This window comes from Heptranchias perlo, chromosome X, assembly GCF_035084215.1.
Source record: "Heptranchias perlo isolate sHepPer1 chromosome X, sHepPer1.hap1, whole genome shotgun sequence".
Classification (NCBI taxonomy): Eukaryota; Metazoa; Chordata; class Chondrichthyes; order Hexanchiformes; family Hexanchidae; genus Heptranchias; species Heptranchias perlo.
In genome coordinates this window covers 24,936,065-24,956,933 of record NC_090370.1, presented here as the reverse complement: position 1 = coordinate 24,956,933, position 20,869 = coordinate 24,936,065, and the positions used below count along the sequence as shown (strand labels likewise).

General features: G+C 43.1%; 1 long non-coding RNA gene across 1 annotated transcript in view; it reads left to right on the top strand.

The window, feature by feature from the left end:
- LOC137307094 (uncharacterized) overlaps positions 1-16,968 on the top strand; it is an 80,975-nt gene extending 64,007 nt beyond the window's left edge. Inside the window, exons 3-4 of the long non-coding RNA XR_010959032.1 lie at positions 13,077-13,167; positions 16,725-16,968. This is a non-coding gene — a long non-coding RNA (uncharacterized lncRNA). The remainder of the gene's footprint in view (positions 1-13,076; positions 13,168-16,724) is intronic.
- Positions 16,969-20,869: the final 3,901 nt, after the last annotated feature.

Below are 20,869 nucleotides of genomic sequence, written 5' to 3'. Positions count from 1 at the left end.
GAGTGACAGATACAGAATGAATCCCACACTCACACACTGTATCAGAGACTGACAGATGCAGAATGAATCCCACACTCACACACAGTACCAGAGACTGACAGATACAGAATGAATCCCACACTCACACACATGATCAGAGACTGACAGATACAGATTGAATCCCACACTCACACACAGTATCAGAGACTGACAGATACAGAATGAATCCCACACTCACATACAGTTGCAGAGACTGACAGATACAGAATGAATCCCACACTCACATACAGTACCAGAGGCTGACAGATACAGAATGAATCCCACACTCACACACAGTATCAGAGACTGTCAGATGCAGAATGAATCCCACACTCACACACTGTCCCTGATACTGACAGATACAGAATGAATCCCTCACTCACACACTGGACCTGAGACTGACAGATGCAGAATGAATCCCACACTCACATACATTGTCAGATACTGACAGATACAGAATGAATCCCACACTCACACACAGTACCAGAGACTGACAGATATTGAATGAATCCCACACTCACGTCCAGTACCAGAGACTGATAGATACAGAATGAATCCCACACTCACACACAGTATCAGAGACTGACAGATACAGAAAGAATCCCACACTCACACACAGTGCCAGAGACTGAAAGATGCAGAAAGAACCCCACACTCACACACAGTACCAGAGACTGTCAGATACAGAATGAATCCCACACTCCCTCAGAGTATCAGAGACTGACAGATACAGAATGAATCCCACACTCACATACAGTATCAGAGACTGACAGATACAGAATGAATCCCACACTCACACACAGTACCAGAGACTGACAGATGCAGAATGAATCCCACACTCACACAAAGTACTGGAGACTGACAGATACAGAATGAATCCCACACTCACACACATTATCAGAGACTGACAGATACAGAATGAATCCCACACTCACACATAGTATCAGAGACTGACAGATACAGAATGAATCCCACACTCACACACAGTACCAGAGACTGACAGATGCAGAATGAATCCCAGACTCACACACAGTATCAGAGACTGACAGATACAGAATGAATCCCAAACTCACACACAATACCAGAGACTGACAGATACAGAATGAATCCCACACTCACACACAATACCAGAGACTGACAGATGCAGAATGAATCCCACACTCACACACAGAACCAGAGACTGACAGATACAGAATGAATCCCACACTCACATACAGAATCAGAGACTGACAGATACAGAATGAATCCCACACTCACACACAGTATCAGAGACTGACAGACACAGAATGAATCCCACACTCACACACTGTATCAGAGACTGACAGATGCAGAATGAATCCCACACTCACAGACAGTACCAGAGACTGACAGACACAGAATGAATCCCACACTCACAGACAATGTCAGAGACTGACAGAAACAGAATGAATCCCACACTCACATACATTATCAGAAACTGACAGATACATAATGAATCCCACACTCACACACAGTATCAGAGACTGACAGATGCAGAATGAATCCCACACTCACATACATTATCAGAAACTGACAGATACAGAATGAATCCCACACACACACAGTACCAGAGACTGACAGACGCAGAATGAACCCCACACTCACATCCAGTATCTGAGATTGACAGATGCAGAATGAATCCCACACTCACGTACAATATCAGAGACTGACAGACACAGAATGAATTGCACACTCACACACAGTATCAGAGATTGACACATACAGAATGAATCCCACATGCACACAGTATCAGAGACTGACAGATGCAGAATGAATGTCAAACTTTCACACTGCGCCAGAGACTGACAGATGCAGAATGAATTGCACACTCACACACAGTATCAGAGATTGACACAAAAAAATGAATCCCACATGCACACAGTACCAGAGACTGACAGATACAGAATGAATCCCACACTCACACACAGTATCAGAGATTGACACAAAAAAATGAATCCCACATGCACACAGTATCAGAGACTGACAGATACAGAATGAATCCCACACTCACACACAGTATCAGAGATTGACACAAAAAAATGAATCCCACATGCACACAGTACCAGAGACTGACAGATACAGAATGAATCCCACACTCACACACAGTATCAGAGACTGACAGATACAGAATGAATCCCACACTCACATACAGTACCAGAGACTGACAGATACAGAATGAATCCCACACTCACACACAGTACCAGAGACTGACAGATACAGAAGGAATCCCAAACTCACACACAGTATCTGAGATTGACAGATACAGAATGAATCCCACACTCACGTACAATATCAGAGACTGACAGATACATAATGAATCCCACACTCACACACAGTACCAGAGACTGACAGATGCAGAATGAATCCCACTCTCACATGCAGTATCAGAGACTGACAGATACAGAATGAAGCCCAAACTCACACACTGTATCAGAGACTGACAGATGCAGAATGAATCCCACACTCACAGACAGTAACAGAGACTGACAGATACAGAATGAATCCCACACTCACACACAGCACCAGAGACTGACAGATACAGAATGAATCCCACACTCACACACAGTGTCAGAGACTGACAGATACAGAATGAATCCCACACTCACACACAGTGTCAGAGACTGACAGATACAGAATGAATCCCACACTCACATACCGTATCAGAGACTGACAGATACAGAATGAATCCCACACTCACATGCAGTATCAGAGACTGACAGATGCAGAATAAATCCCACACTCACACAAAGTACTAGAGACTGACAGATACAGAATGAATCCCACACTCACACACAGTATCAGAGACTGTCAGATGCAGAATGAATCCCACACTCACACACTGTCCCTGATACTGACAGATACAGAATGAATCCCTCACTCACATACATTGTCAGAGACTGACAGATACAGAATGAATCCCACACTCACACACTGGACCTGAGACTGACAGATGCAGAATGAATCCCACACTCACATACATTGTCAGATACTGACAGATACAGAATGAATCCCACACTCACACACAGTATCAGAGACTGACAGATATTGAATGAATCCCACACTCACATACAGTTTCAGAGACTTACAGATACAGAATGAATCCCACACTCACACACAGTACCAGAGACTGACAGATATTGAATGAATCCCACACTCACGTCCAGTACCAGAGACTGATAGATACAGAAAGAATCCCACACTCACACACAGTGCCAGAGACTGAAAGATGCAGAAAGAACCCCACACTCACACACAGTACCAGAGACTGTCAGATACAGAATGAATCCCACACTCCCTCAGAGTATCAGAGACTGACAGATACAGAATGAATCCCACACTCACCTACAGTATCAGAGACTGACAGATACAGAATGAATCCCACACTCACACACAGTACCAGAGACTGACAGATGCAGAATGAATCCCACACTCACACAAAGTACTGGAGACTGACAGATACAGAATGAATCCCACACTCACACACATTATCAGAGACTGACAGATACAGATTGAATCCCACACTCACACACAGTATCAGAGACTGACAGATACAGAATGAATCCCACACTCACATTCAGTTGCAGAGACTGACAGATGCAGAATGAATCCCACACTCACATACAGGACCAGAGGCTGACAGATGCAGAATGAATCCCACACTGAAACACATTATCAGAGACTGACAGATACAGAATGAATCCCACTCTGACATGCAGTATCAGAGACTGACAGATACAGAATGAATCCCAAACTCACACACAGTATCAGAGACTGACAGATACAGAATGAATCCCACACTCACACACAGTACCAGAGACTGACAGATACATAATGAATCCCACACTCACATACGGTACCAGAGACTGACAGATACAGAATGAATCCCACACTCACACACTGTATCAGAGACTGACAGATGCAGAATGAATCCCACACTCACAGACAGTAACAGAGACTGACAGATACAGAATGAATCCCACACTCACACACAGTATCAGAGACTGACAGAAACAGAATGAATCCCACAGACACGCACAGCACCAGAGACTGACAGATACAGAATGAATCCCACACTCACATACAGTACCAGAGACTGACAGATACAGAAATAATCCCACACTCACACACTGTATCAGAGACTGACAGATGCAGAATGAATCCCACACTCACACACAGTACCAGAGACTGACAGATACAGAATGAATCCCACACTCACACGCAGTATCAGAGACTGTCAGATGCAGAATGAATCCCACACTCACACACTGTACCTGAGACTGACAGATACAGAATGAATCCCAAACTCACACACAGTACCAGAGACTGACAGATGCAGAATGAATCCCACACTCACACACAGTATCAGAGACTGACAGGTACAGAATGAATCCCACACTCACACACAGTATCAGAGACTGACAGATACAGAATGAATCCCACACTCACACACAGTACCAGAGACTGACAGATGCAGAATGAATCCCACACTCACATACAGTATCAGAGACTGACAGATGCAGAATGAATCCCAAACTCACACACAGTTCCAGAGACTGACAGATACAGGATGAATCCCACACTCAAACACATTATCAGAGACTGACAGATACAGAATGAATCCCACACTCACATACAGTACCAGAGACTGACAGATGCAGAATGAATGCCACACTCACACACTGTATCAGAGACTGACAGATGCAGAATGAATCCCACACTCACACACAGTACCAGAGACTGACAGATACATAATGAATCCCACACTCACACACAGTACCAGAGACTGACAGATACAGAATGAATCCCACACTCACATGCAGTACCAGAGACTGACAGATACAGAATGAATCCCACACTCACATACGTTTTCAGAGACTGACAGATACAGAATGAATTGCAAACTCACACACAGTGCCAGAGACTGAAAGATACAGAAAGAACCCCACACTCACACACAGTACCAGAGACTGACAGATACAGAATGAATCCCACACTCACATACATTTTCAGAGACTGACAGATACAGAATGAATCCCACACTCACATACATTTTCAGAGACTGACAGATACAGAATGAATCCCACACTCACACACAGGACCAGAGACTGACAGATGCAGAATGAATCCCACACTCACATACAGTGCCAGAGACTGAAAGATACAGAAAGAACCCCACACTCACACACAGTACCAGAGACTGTCAGACACAGAATGAATCCCACACTCACACACAGTATCAGAGACTGACAGATGGAGAATGAATCCCACACTCACACACAGTATCAGAGACTGACAGATACAGAATGAATCCCACACTCACACACAGCACCAAAGACTGACAGATACAGAATGAATCCCACACTCACAGACAGTATCAGAGACTGACAGATACAGAATGAATCCCACACTCACACACAGTACCAGAGACTGACAGATACAGAATGAATCCCACACTCACATACAGTATCAGAGACTGACAGATGCAGAATGAATCCCACACTCACACCAAGTACTAGAGACTGACAGATACAGAATGAATCCCACACTCACACACATTATCAGAGACTGACAGATACAGAATGAATCCCACACTCACACACAGTATCAGAGACTGACAGATACAGAATGAATCCCACACTCACATTCAGTTGCAGAGACTGACAGATGCAGAAAGAATCCCACACTCACACACTGTATCAGAGACTGACAGATGCAGAATGAATCCCACACTCACACACAGTACCAGAGACTGACAGATACAGAATGAATCCCACACTCACACACAGTTTCAGAGACTGACAGATACAGAATGAATTGCAAGCTCACACACAGTATCAGAGACTGACAGAAACAGAATGAATCCCACACTCACACACTGTATCAGAGACTGACAGATGCAGAATGAATCCCACACTCACACACAGTACCAGAGACTGACAGATACAGAATGAATCCCACACTCACACGCAGTATCAGAGACTGTCAGATGCAGAATGAATCCCACACTCACACACTGTACCTGAGACTGACAGATACAGAATGAATCCCAAACTCACACACAGTACCAGAGACTGACAGATGCAGAATGAATCCCACACTCACACACAGTATCAGAGACTGACAGGTACAGAATGAATCCCACACTCACACACAGTATCAGAGACTGACAGATACAGAATGAATCCCACACTCACACACAGTACCAGAGACTGACAGATGCAGAATGAATCCCACACTCACATACAGTATCAGAGACTGACAGATGCAGAATGAATCCCAAACTCACACACAGTTCCAGAGACTGACAGATACAGGATGAATCCCACACTCAAACACATTATCAGAGACTGACAGATACAGAATGAATCCCACACTCACATACAGTACCAGAGACTGACAGATGCAGAATGAATGCCACACTCACACACTGTATCAGAGACTGACAGATGCAGAATGAATCCCACACTCACACACAGTACCAGAGACTGACAGATACATAATGAATCCCACACTCACACACAGTACCAGAGACTGACAGATACAGAATGAATCCCACACTCACATGCAGTACCAGAGACTGACAGATACAGAATGAATCCCACACTCACATACGTTTTCAGAGACTGACAGATACAGAATGAATTGCAAACTCACACACAGTGCCAGAGACTGAAAGATACAGAAAGAACCCCACACTCACACACAGTACCAGAGACTGACAGATACAGAATGAATCCCACACTCACATACATTTTCAGAGACTGACAGATACAGAATGAATCCCACACTCACATACATTTTCAGAGACTGACAGATACAGAATGAATCCCACACTCACACACAGGACCAGAGACTGACAGATGCAGAATGAATCCCACACTCACATACAGTGCCAGAGACTGACAGATACAGAAAGAACCCCACACTCACACACAGTACCAGAGACTGTCAGACACAGAATGAATCCCACACTCACACACAGTATCAGAGACTGACAGATGGAGAATGAATCCCACACTCACACACAGTATCAGAGACTGACAGATACAGAATGAATCCCACACTCACACACAGCACCAAAGACTGACAGATACAGAATGAATCCCACACTCACATACAGTATCAGAGACTGACAGATACAGAATGAATCCCACACTCACACACAGTACCAGAGACTGACAGATACAGAATGAATCCCACACTCACATACAGTATCAGAGACTGACAGATGCAGAATGAATCCCACACTCACACCAAGTACTAGAGACTGACAGATACAGAATGAATCCCACACTCACACACATTATCAGAGACTGACAGATACAGAATGAATCCCACACTCACACACAGTATCAGAGACTGACAGATACAGAATGAATCCCACACTCACATTCAGTTGCAGAGACTGACAGATGCAGAAAGAATCCCACACTCACACACTGTATCAGAGACTGACAGATGCAGAATGAATCCCACACTCACACACAGTACCAGAGACTGACAGATACAGAATGAATCCCACACTCACACACAGTTTCAGAGACTGACAGATACAGAATGAATTGCAAGCTCACACACAGTATCAGAGACTGACAGAAACAGAATGAATCCCACACTCACACACAGTACCAGAGACTGACAGATACAGAATGAATCCCACACTCACATACAGTACCAGAGACTGACAGATACAGAATGAATCCCACACTCACATACATTTTCAGAGACTGACAGATACAGAATGAATCCCACACTCACATACATTTTCAGAGACTGACAGATACAGAATGAATCCCACACTCACATGCAGTATCAGAGACTGACAGATGCAGAATAAATCCCACACTCACACAAAGTACTGGAGACTGACAGATACAGAATGAATCCCACACTCACACACTGTATCAGAGACTGACAGATACAGAATGAATCCCACACTCACATACAGTTGCAGAGACTGACAGATACAGAATGAATCCCACACTCACATACAGTACCAGAGGCTGACAGATACAGAATGAATCCCACACTCACATACAGTACCAGAGGCTGACAGATACAGAATGAATCCCACACTCACACACAGTATCAGAGGCTGACAGATACAGAATGAATCCCACACTCACACACACTACCAGAGGCTGACAGATACAGAATGAATCCCACACTCACACACAGTGTCAGAGACTGTCAGATACAGAATGAATCCCTCACTCACATACATTGTCAGAGACTGACAGATGCAGAATGAATCCCACACTCACACACAGTATCAGAGACTGACAGATACAGAATGAATCCCACACTCACATACAGTACCAGAGACTGTCAGATGCAGAATGAATCCCACACTCACACACTGTACCTGAGACTGACAGATGCAGAATGAATCCCACACTCACATACATTGTCAGAGACTGACAGATACAGAATGAATCCCACACTCACACACAGTACCAGAGACTGATAGATACAGAATGAATCCCACACTCACACACAGTATCAGAGACTGACAGATACAGAAAGAATCCCACACTCACACACAGTGCCAGAGACTGAAAGATGCAGAAAGAACCCCACACTCACACACAGTACCAGAGACTGTCAGATACAGAATGAATCCCACACTCCCACAGAGTATCAGAGACTGACAGATACAGAATGAATCCCACACTCACACACAGTACCAGAGACTGACAGATGCAGAATGAATCCCACACTCACACTAAGTACTGGAGACTGACAGATACAGAATGAATCCCACACTCACACACATTATCAGAGACTGACAGATACAGAATGAATCCCACACTCACATTCAGTTGCAGAGACTGACAGATGCAGAATGAATCCCACACTCACATACAGGACCAGAGGATGACAGATGTAGAATGAATCCCACACTCACACACAGTGTCAGAGACTGACAGATACAGAATGAATCCCAAACTTACATCCTGTACCAGAGACTGACAGATACAGAATGAATCCCTCACTCACATACATTGTCAGAGACTGACAGATGCAGAATGAATCCCACACTCACATACATTATCAGAGACTGACAGATGCAGAATGAATCCCACACTCACACACAGTCCCAGAGACTGACAGATACAGAATGAATCCCACACTCACACACAGTACCAGAGAGTGACAGATACAGAATGAATCCCACACTCACACACTGTATCAGAGACTGACAGATGCAGAATGAATCCCACACTCACACACAGTACCAGAGACTGACAGATACAGAATGAATCCCACACTCACATACATTTTCAGAGACTGACAGATACAGAATGAATTGCACACACACACAGAGTATCAGAGACTGACAGATGCAGAATGAATCCCACACTCACATACAGTATCAGAGACTGACAGATACAGAATGAATCCCACACTCACATACATTATCAGAGACTGACAGATGCAGAATGAATCCCACACTCACACACAGCACCAGAGACTGACAGATACAGAATGAATCCCACACTCACACACAGTTACAGAGACTGACAGATACAGAATGAATCCCACACTCACATGCATTATCAGAGACTGACAGATGCAGCATGAATCCCACACTCACACACAGTACCAGAGACTGAGAGATACAAAGTGAATCTCATAGTCACCTGCATTTGTGCAGGCTGAGTTCCAAATTACATAGCAAAGCAAAAATCTCACAGTTGTTGATTGAAAGTTACCATCTCAATTCCATCAATGCAGGCTTAGTTACACATTTGGTACCAGTCCAAAAATCTCTTACAGTATCAGACTGATAGATACAGTGTCAATTTCTTTAGTGCAGGATAAGCTACATATTACATACCAGTCCAAACATCTCATACAGTGTCAGACGCAGATAGAGAATTAATCCAATTATTGCAGACTGAACTGCACATTGCATACCAGTCCAGTAATTTCACTGTGAACATATTGAAAGATACATTATCATTCACAATAGATTTCAGAGATTAAGATGTAACACTACTCCAAAACTCACACACATTGTTTGATTAACGAAAATCGAAAAGTAATCCCTATTTACAAATTAAATACTCGAAAAAGAACTGTATATATTTTAAAGTATTAAAGATACAGTTTCAAATAAGGTACTGTAAACTGAAATAAGAATATGGAATGAATTCAGACTTGCACATTGTCTCAGAGACTGAATTACAGAATGAATCCCTCACTGAGATAAAGTAGCAGAGAATGGCAGATACAGAATGACTGACAGATGCAGAATATACCCCATGCTCACAGTCAGTACCAGAGACTGACAGATGCAGAATGAATCCCACACTCACATACATTATCAGAGACTGACAGATGCAGAATGAATCCCACACTCACACACAGTCCCAGAGACTGACAGATACAGAATGAATCCCACACTCACACACAGTACCAGAGAGTGACAGATACAGAATGAATCCCACACTTACACACTGTATCAGAGACTGACAGATGCAGAATATACCCCATGCTCACAGTCAGTACCAGAGACTGACAGATATAGAATGAATCCTACACTCACATACAGTACCAGGAAAAGAATGAATCTCACTCATGCACAGTACCAGGGACTGACAGATACAGAATGAATCTCACACTCACAAACAGTACCAGAGACTGACAGATTCAGAATGAATCACACACTCACATACAGTGTCAGAGACTGACAGATACAGAATGAATCTCACATTCACATTACTGCAGACTGAGCTGCACATTACATACCAGTCCAAAAATCTCATCGGGTCAGATTGAAAGATATCGTATCAATTCCTTTGGTGCAGACTGAGCTACATATTTGATATATTGGTAAGTGCTCGTGTTATACTGAAATAAACATTATCAATGCCATTGGTACAGACTGAGCTATTTCTTACATACGAGTCCAAAAATCAAATAAATGATCAGACTGAAAGATATACTCTAAATTCTATTAGCACCATCTGAGCTAAATATTATATAACAGTCCAACAATCTCATACAATATTGGACTGAAAGATACAGTATCGATTCCATCAGTGCAGACTGAGCCACACATTATACAACAGTCCAAGAATGTCATCGGCCTATCAGACTCAAAGATACAATATCAATTCCATTAGCACAGACTGAGCTATATGTTACTCACCAGTCCAAAAATCTTATACAGTGTTTGACTCAGATACAGAATTAATCCCATTGTTGCAGACTGAACTACACATTACATACCAGTCCATAATTTCAACGTGAACAGATTGAAAGGTACATTATCATTCACAATAGAGTTCAGAGATTAAATGAAATACTACTCCAAAACTCACACACATTGTTTGATTAAAGAAAATCGAAAAGTGTATCCATATTAACAAATTAAATACTCGACAAAGAACTGCATATACTTTGAAGTGGTAAAGATATAGTTTCAAATACAATATTCTAAACTGAAATAAGAATCTAGAATGAATCCAGACTTGCACATTGTCTCAGAGACTGAATTACAGAATGAAACCCTCACTCAGATAAAGTAGCAGAGAATGGCAGATACAGAATGTATCCCCCACACACACAGACAGTACCAGACACTGACAGGCACAGAATTATGCCCACACTCACATAAAGCACCAGGGACTGACAGATACAGAACGAATCCATCACTTATATATGGTAGCTGAGACTGACTGATGCAGAATATACCCCATGCTCACACTCAGTACCAGAGACTGACAGATACAGAATGAATCCCAAACTCACACACAGTACCAGAGACAGACAGATACACAATAAACCCCACTCTCACATCCAGTACCTGAGACTGACCTCGAATGGACGTAAGCGAGAACTGTAAAAGAGCGGAACAAATTCACATTATCTGTCGTGGTTGGAGAAACAGGACAATGTGCAATGTGAGGAAAGTTTCTGTCTGTAACTTTTACTCTCGTATTTTTGCACTTTTTCATCGTGAAAAATGAAGACAATTTATTCATAATAACGTTTTTGTTTCACTCATTCAATCGTTTTGAATTTACCACATTATATTTCACTGTACATTGCGCAGTATTTCTCTCTGATTTCTCAGGTCACGATTTACATTTTTCCTCCACCCCATTTAGACTGTAATTTTCCAAGCAGTATGTGGCCTCCTTATTCCCTCTCGCGAAATGAAGCATCGCAAACCTTTCTATATTGCAATTCAATGGCCAATTACACTGCCGCTCAGCAAGTTTATTTTGCCGCAGACTTCCTCTGTTTAACTATACCTCCTAAATCAACTACAAGAATTTAACACAGCATTACAACGAATATTTGGTCTAACAAAATGTACTTGCAGCTCGTCTCCATTCCCAGTTTTTCTAAATCCCACTCGTGCAATATAATGTGAAGAATTAGTTTCTGTTCTGTCCCTCTCTCATCTGCAAACTTCACTGTCCCGGGGTTTGGGGACATCTACTGGCCGGAAGCAGAACTGCAACAGTTCGGAACAAATTGCTGAAACCGGACAATGTGCAGTGTGAGCGTGTTTGTGATTGGTGGCAGCTATTAAATCAGATTTTTTAAACCTGCCCATTAACCTTTAGTGTTTGTTATTGAACAGTAAACAGAGCCGGACAGTAAGGATACGGGGAGTTATACAAAGAGCATTTATGGCAGGCATCAGGTGAGATGTTTGAAGGACACATTTTAAGCAGCGTCTGTTTTGTTTCGGTTCAATGGTTCGTCCCAAGGGAATGGGAAACAGAAATCTGATATGTTCAAAGGTCCCCGCCCCATCGGGTAGTCCCATTCATGGATCAGTGCAGGGGTTGGGTTGTGTCTGGATGTCACTAAATTGTTGTAAAACAGCCCAACACACCTGGTGTGCAGAAGCTGAGAGCTGCAGTACTGCAGTGGAGTCAGACACTGACACTGTTTGTATCGCTGGTTTTCATTTGTGGTTATTACAATGATTATTAACAGAGAGATTCAATTGATCACTTTTGTATTTTCTACTTCACCTGTTCTTGAGTTACAAGAGATACTTTTTCTTCCTACAGTCAAATCCTTGAAGGACCCAGAATCAGTGTGATGTTTACTCCACCCGAGGCACAAGGAGCAGTCAGTGCAGCCAGCTCCTTCTCACACACAGTAAGTACATTATCACTCACAGAGCACAGAGACACAGACAGGTCATCAGTCCCACAGTCTCAGACAGCAGAAATAGTCAGTCCCACACTGATCCCAATCCAACACTCAAACAGAGCAGGAGAGACAGACGTAATTTCCATTTCACAACGACTCAGTACTGCTGACCGGCAGATAAATAATTCCCAGTCCAAAATCACACCCAGTATCAGATTGAAAGGCACTGTGTCAATCTCTCTTTAGTTCAGCCTTAGCTACAAATTAAATACCAGATAGAACTGACACATGGTACTGATTGATAGGTACAGAATGAATCACAATAGTGTACTCCAAGATTCAAATTAAATACCAGCCCACAACTCACACACATTATGAGTTTAAAGATGCAGTATTCATGCCACTATTGTACACTGAGATACAAATTAGACACCAGTTCAGATGTTACCCATTTTTGACTCACATATATGTCCAAAAACTTCATAGTATCAGAATGAAATGGACAGTTTCAATTCATTCACTGCAGACTGAGGTACACATTAGATACCAGTCCAAAATTCTCATACAGTAATGACTAAAAGACACAGTATCAACCCCATTAGTGCAGACTGAGCTACACGTCACATACCAGTCCAAAAATCTCAGTGTCAGGTTGAAAGATACAGTATAAATTCCATTAGTGCAGACTGAGATACACATTAGTTACCTGTCCAAAAATCACATTGTGTCAACCTGAGAGGCACAGTATCAATTCCATTACTGCAGATAGAGGTTTACATTAGATACCTGTCCAAAAATCGGGTACAATATCAGACTGAAAGATATAGTATCGATTTGATTAGTACAGACTGACCTACACGTTACATACCAGTATATAATCTCACACAGTATCAGACTGGAAGATACAGTATCAATCCCATTAGTGCAGACTGGGGTATACATTAGATACCAGTCCAAAAGTCACATTCAGTGTCAAATTTAAAGATACAGTATCAATTCCATTAGTGCAGACTGAACTACACCTTATAAACCAGTCTAATCATATTACACCATATCAGACTGAAAGGTACATCATGAATTCCATTAGTGCAGACTGAGCGACACATTATATACCTTCCAAAAATCTCATACTTTATCATAATGAAACATACAGTATGAATCCTATTAGTGTAGACTAAGCTAAACATTAGAAACCAGTCCAAAAATCTCTCACAGTGTCTGACTAATCGATACAATATCAGTTCCTTTAGTGCTGACTGAAACACACATTACACACCAGTCCAAAAATCTAATACAGTGTCAGGCTGAAAGATACAATATCAATTCCATTAGCCCAGACTGAGCTACACAATAAATACCAGTCCAATAATTTCACAGTAAAGTTTGAAGTGAACATTATCTTCACAGAGATTAAGATACAATCCTACAATAAAACTCACACAAGTTGTTTGATTAAAAAAAATCCAAAAGTGCATCCGTATTTACAAATTAATGCGAGACAAAAGATTTGCATACATTAATGAATTAAAGATACAGTTTCAAGCACCATACTGTAAACTGAAATAAGAATACAGAACGAATCCAGACTTGCACTTTGCCCAGTGACTGAGTTACATAATGAATCCCACACTGAGATAAAATACCAGAGATTGACAGATACAGAATGAATCCAACACTCACACACAGTACCAGAGACAGACAGATACAGAATGAATCCCACACTCACACACAGTACCAGAGACAGACAGATACAGAATGAATCCCACACTCACACACAGTACCAGAGACAGACAGATACAGAATGAAGCCCACACTCACACACAGTACCAGAGACTGACAGATACAGAATGAATCCCACACTCACACACAGTACCAGAGACTGACAGATACAGAATGAATCCCACACTCACACACAGCACCAGAGACTGACAGATACAGAATGAATCCCACACACACACAGTACCAGAGACTGACAGATACAGAATTAATCCCACACTCACACACAGTACCAGAGACTGACGGATACAGAATGAATATCACACTCACACACAGTACCACAAACTGACAGACTGAGAATTAATCTCACACTCACATACAATCTGACACCTACTGGCCATAAGTGAGAACTGTAACAGAGTGGAATAAATTCACATTATCTGTCGTTGTTACAGATTCAGGACAATGTGCAATGTGAGGAAATAGTTTCTCTCTGTAACTTCTACTCTCATATTTTTTCATATTTTGTCAGTGAAAAATGAGACAATTGATTCATAATAAAGTTTTTGTTTTGCTCATTCGAAAGTTGCCCCATTATATTTCACTCTACATTGCGCAATATTTCTGTCTGATTTCTCAGGACACGATTTATATTAATTCAAATAAACCAAACTGAAACACAAATAAAAACTGAGCGCAAAGTTTCAACGGCGACCGTCAAAAGTGAAAGGGATAAAATATAGAAAAAATTAAAACCGAAAATGTTGGAAAGACTCAGCAGGTCCGGCAGCATCTGTGGAGAAGAGAAGCTCGGGTTAACGGTTCAGGACAATGACCCTTCTCTCGATCAGAAAGGTTAATCAGACATAATTTAAAAAAGAAACGGGAATCAGCAGAGGGAAAAACTTCAGAAAAACAATTAATTTCACTGAATCCGAGCAATTGTGTCCCGTATCCACCGTACAGATCAGGACAAATAATAATACAAAGAACAGAGTTAAATTCAACACTATGGTGGAAATAAATGAATTTTAATAGTATTTTTTATATAAATTAGACACGTTTGTGTTTTGGAAACACTGTCCCTCTGAACATCATCAAATTCAGTTCGAGTCTTGGTGTTCCTGAATTCAGCGTGCTGGGATTCAAACCTGTTGGAATTAACTGCTTGGAAGGCAGCAAAACTCACCATTATAGTGCCTTATTTCACCAGGAGGGAGAAGTCGAGTGTTTCTGTGGAGTTTCGGACTGAATTGCTCCCTTTGGGTTTCTGGCACTTTAATCATAGACACTAAATAGTTCCCAAACATCAGTCCCTGAACAGACACAAGAAGCTGGTGGAATTTCTCATTCATAGATATTAAATAAGAGGATGGCAAAAGCGAATAGGAAGAGGTTCGGAAGAAGTCACCAAAACAATTAGGGAAGCAAACAGGAACCAGGAAATCAAATTATCAAGGAATATAAAAATAAATAGTAAATTATTCCACAGATACAAAAATAACAAAAGGAAAATCAGAATTGCTTGAGTGATGCACAAGATAAACTCACAGATAACGTCAGCGAAATGACAGCAATATTGAATTATTACTTTGCCTCAGTATTTACCTGAGAGATTAACAGGGTGAATATGATATTGGAGGAAGAGATCAATAAAGATATAAAGACATTTAAGTTCGAAAGGGCGGTTAAACTCCCGGTCCAGATGGATTGCACCCGCACATATTAAATGAAGCAAAGGAAGAGATCGCAGAGGCAATGTTACATGTGTAGGAAAAATCATCACAAGAAGGAATAGTGACAGAGGACTGGATGACAGCTAATGTGATTCTTATATTTTAATACAGGAGATAGACCAGTTAACTAAAGGTCGGTGGTTGGATTGATCATGGAATCTTTTACTCAATGATGCAATAGAAAAACATCTCGAAACCGAAAATATAATAAAGAATAGTCAGCACGGATTTCAGAAAGGGAAGGCTTAACAGTTTGGCCAAAGGTTTGACAGTTTAAATTACAGTTCAACATAACTTATTTGCTTTTCAATTCTATTCCTCTGGAAATAAACCACAGTGCTGTGTTTGCTTTTTTATGTCCATATCATCCTGTGTTGCTACTTTTAATGATTTGTCAATCTGTACCCCGAAATCCCTTTGCTCTTTTACCCCATTTGGACTCTTATTTTCCAAGCAGTATGTGGCCTCCTTATTCCCCCAAGCAAAATGCACCACCTCACACCTTTCTACATGGAAATTCAATGGCCATTTACACCGCCATTCAGCAAGCTGATTAAAGTCGTCTTGTATTTTGTTGCAATCTTCCTCGGTATCGACAATACCCCCTAAATTAATTGCAAGAATTTAACACACCATTACAACGAAAGTTTCGTCGAACAAAATGTACTTGCAGCTCGTCTTCATTCCCAGTTTTTCTAAATCCCACTCGTGCAATATAATGTGAAGAATTAGTTTCTGTTCTCTCCCTCTCTCATCTTCAAACTTCAATGTCCCAGGGTTCGGGCTGCTCCAGCACACTCTCCAATTCCTCGCCCTCGTCTCTCGCCCGGACACGCCCTGGCGTACCATCCTGCCGTCCGGCGGAGGCGGGGGTCCCCAGTGGAGGGGTCTCTCCTCAGGGATCCTCCCGTGTTACATCGGGGATCTGGGGTGGAGGGTGTTGCACGGAGCAGTCGCGTCCAATAGGCGTTTACGCCATTTCACGGACGCCCAGGCCGCCTGCAATTTCTGCGGCCTGGAGGAGTCCGTGTTTCACTTGTTCACCGGGTGTGGGAGACTGCAGCCCCTGTTTGATTATTTGGAGGGGCTGCTCCTGAAGTTCTGGCTGCACTTCAGTCCCACGCTCCTGATCTTTGGCCGCCCGGTGAGGAGGGGGGCGGGCAGGTCGGTGGACGTCCTCGTGGGCCTGCTCCTGGGCCTGTCCAAGGTGGCCATCCACAGGTCCAGGTTGCTCGGGGCCCGTGGGGGCGGTCGCTCGGCCTGTCTGCCTCTCTTCCGCGGAATGCTCCGTGCCCGGGTGGCCCTGGAGATGGAGCACGCGGTGTCTGCCGGTACGCTTGAGGCTTTCCGCCACCGGTGGGCACCGCAGGGGCTGGAGTGTATCCTGGACGAGGGAAATAAAATTTTAATTTGACACTTGGTTTTTGGTTTAAAAAAATAATTTAAAAATGTCCCGGGGTTTGGGGACATCTACTGGCCGGAAACAGAACTGCAACAGTTCGGAACAAATTGCTGAAACCGGACAATGTGCAGTGTGAGCGTGTTTGTGATTGGTGGCAGGTACTAAATCTGATTGGTTTCTTCAGATAGCCAATCAGAGAGTGAAAAGAAAAGGTGACGTTGCATCACTCCCAATGACCCAATCACAATCATTGCCTTCCCCCATCCCTCATTACCATAGGGCTGTGGGGCTGCCGATTTAATCCGAGCTCGGAGCGGATTTGGGTCATTTCTCAGTCTGAAATTGAGTTTGAAAATGCCTGAGGACAAGAAAGCAGCTCCCAAGAAGGGCGCCAAGAAAACCTTGAGTAAAGCACCGGGCAAAGGCGGCAAGAAGCGGAGAAAGTCGAGGAAGGAGAGTTACTCCATCTACATCTACAAAGTGATGAAGCAGGTTCACCCCGACACCGGCATCTCCTCCAACGGGTCAGTTGCTGTCTTTTCTATGTTTCTACCTCTCCATCTCTGTTTTTTTTTGTTTGTTGTATTTTTTGGTGATTTGTATATTCTGAGACCTGGCAGGTAACACCTGTCTGTCTGCACACTGATTGCCTTGGCAACGGGCAGTTGAAAAAACTGTCTGTAATCACCAAGCGGTGTTCTGTGAATTATAAATGCGATTTCATTTCGAGGATTTCATTTTCACAACGTTCACCTGACGAAGGAGGAAGCCTCCGAAAGCTTGTGAATTTAAAATAAAATTGCTGGACTATAACTTGATGTTGTAAAATTGTTTACAATTGTCAACCCCAGTCCATCACCGGCATCTCCACATCATTCATTCTTTGTGAAAGTGTTTGTGAGATTGTGAACATGTCTGGAAGAGGAAAAACTGGAGGTAAAGCTCGGGCCAAGGCCAAGTCTCGCTCATCCCGGGCCGGACTCCAGTTCCCTGTGGGCCGTGTTCACAGGCACCTGTGGGTGCCGGAGTCCCGGTCGATCTGGCCGCTGTGCTCGAGTATCTGACGGCTGAAATCCTCGAGCTGGCCGGCAACGCGGCCCGGGACAACAAGAAGACCCGCATCATCCCCAGACACCTGCAACTCGCCATCCGCAACGACGAGGAGCTCAACAAGCTCCTGGGACGGGTGACCATCGCTCAGGGCGGGGTGCTGCCTAATATCCAGGCCGTGCTGCTGCCGAAGAAAACCAGCAATGTGAGCACCAAGAGCAAGTAAAGCGGCCAAGATTTAATCTGATAACCCAAAGGCTCTTTTCAGAGCCACCCACTGTATCTATGAAAGGGCTGGTGACTGACTGAAGAGAGTCAGGGATCAATTTAATAAGGACTTGATTCCGATTCGAGAACTAACAATAACTTGTTAATTACAAATGATCCAGATCGGTCTGTTGAAGTACTCGCTTCCGGACAGCAGATGTCGCCAACCTCCAATAGATTGATATTTGCAGTTTGTGTGGTGAATGAGACAAAATATCAAAATTGTCATTAAACTGGGCGGGTGGGATACAGAAATACCAGGGACGTTTGATCATCGGCATCAAGAGGCATTCTGTTCTGTTCCACCCAATATTATTTACAGTCTCATCCTCCGACTACACTTAGAGTTCATAGAGTTATACAGCAAGGATAGAGGCCCTTCGGCCCATCGTGTCCGCGCCGGCCATCAAGCCCTGTTTTATCTAATCCCATATTCCAGCATTTGGTCCGTAGCCTTGTAAGCTCTGGCATTTCAAGTGCTCATCCAAATGCTTCTTGAATGTTGTGAGGGTTCCTGCCTCCACAACCCTCTCAGGCAGTGAGTTCCAGACTCCAACCACCCTCTGGGTAAAAAAGTTCTATCTCAAATCCCCTCTAAACCTCCCGCCTTTTACCTTGAATCTATGCCCCCTTGTTATAGAACCCTCAACGAAGGGAAAAAGCTCCTTAGTATCCATCCTATCTGTGCCCCTCATAATTTTGTACACCTCAATCATGTCCCCCCTCAGCCTCCTCTGCTCCAAGGAAAACAAATCCAATCTTCCCAGTCTCTCATCATAGCTGAAGCGCTCCAGCCCTGGTAACATCCTGGTGAATCTCCTCTGCACCCTCTCCAAAGCGATCACATCCTTCCTGTAGTGTGGCGACCAGAACTGCACACAGTACTCCAGCTGTGGCCTAACCAGTGTTTTATACAGCTCCATCATAACCTCCTTGCTCTTATATTCTATGCCTCGGCTAATAAATGCAAGTATCCCATATGCCTTCTTTACCACCTTATCGACCTGTTCCGCCGCCTTCAGGGATCTGTGAACTTGCACACCAAGATCCCTCTGACCCTCTGTCTTGCCTGGGGTCCTCCCATTCATTGTGTATTCCCTTGCCTTGTTAGTCCCTCCAAAGTGCATCACCTCACACTTTTCCGGGTTAAATTCCATTTGCCACTGTTCCGCCCATCTGACCAACCCATCTATATCGTCCTGCAGACTGAGGCTATCCTCCTCGCTATTTACCACCCTACCAATTTTTGTATCATCAGCGAACTTACTGATCACACCTTTTACATTCATATTCAATATTACTTGTTCGCTCTGTATTATTTTACCCAGATTTGTAAAGCAGAAGCTGACTGATGTGTTGATTATTGTGTCAGCGATTACTGAATCAGTGAATGACATTTGTCTGTTATTGGATGTGAGCGAGGGAATTATTCTGTTCCTGTATCAGTTGCGACTTCTTGCCGCTGTTGGCTGGTGCTTTACTGAAGGATTTCTTGGCGCCCTTCTTGGGAGCTGTTTTCTTGTCCTCAGGCATTTTC